Raw genomic sequence first — 1,156 nt, forward strand, 5'->3', positions numbered from 1 at the left:
CTGCTCGTGAAATTAACATGCAAGTGGCTGAGCACTCCACAGACACGTGTACCCTTAATGTAGTTCTCGGGGATATTCAGCGTGACACAGAGTATGACAAGGCTGGCCCTTCGAAATACAGGCACAACAGAAACAGGAAGAAAGAGTGAGAGAAAGTTGTGGTGAAAGAATACAGCAGGGTTCGCCACCATGCCCTGCTGGAGCCACGTGGAGCTTTAGGTGTTTTCGCTCAATAAACACTCACAACGCCCGGTCTGGGAATCGAAACCGCGATCCTATGACCGCGACTCCGCTGCCCTAACTACTGGGCCATTGCGCCTCCGATTGATAAAGTAAGAACCAGTCATGCGTTGTGGTCGATGTAATAAACCCCTCCCCTAAAATTTGAGGTATTATGCCTGTACGTATAAATATATAAATTGGTTTCAAATTGCTGGTACAAGGCCAGCAATTTGAGGGGAGAGCTTGAGTCGATTACATCGACCCAGTATTCAACTGGTACTTATTTCATCAACCCCGAAAGGATGAAAGGCAAAGTCGACCTCGGTGGAATTTGAACTCAAAACGTGAAGTCGGAAGAAATGCTGCTAACCATTTTGTCCGTTGCCATAACGATTCTGTTAGCTCGCTGCCTTAGTAGAAAGAAATAGGGGTTAAGTCGATTACATTGACCTCGGTACTCAACTGGTACTTATTTTATTCGCTCCGGAAAGGTGAAAGGCAAAGTCAACCTCGGCAAAACTTGAACTCAGATGGACGAAATACCGCTAAGCATTTTGGGAAGGATTCTGCCAGCTCGCTACCCTGTAGAGAGAAATATGCTAACACACACAGCATATAACATTGGACTTCAGTTTTTGATTATTATTATTATTATTATTATTATTATTATTATTATTATTATTATTATTATTCAGTAGTTTTATTTTTATAACGTGCTTTCACTTCACTACCGAGCGCAGCTCTGTGCGCCTTGGGTATATGCTGTGGTTTGCTGTGGTGCTCTTATGTTTACTGTATTGAAAGTGTTTTGCGTAGAATGTGTGCAGTACCCAGTAGTGCAATTTTCTGTATGTTATATATATTTGTAAGTCCTGGTGTTTTTGTTATGTATTTGTCTGAATATTTTTTTATTATACCTAAGGCACCTACTATG

The sequence above is a fragment of the Octopus bimaculoides genome, chromosome 6 (genome assembly GCF_001194135.2).
Source record: "Octopus bimaculoides isolate UCB-OBI-ISO-001 chromosome 6, ASM119413v2, whole genome shotgun sequence".
NCBI classification, from domain to species: Eukaryota; Metazoa; Mollusca; class Cephalopoda; order Octopoda; family Octopodidae; genus Octopus; species Octopus bimaculoides.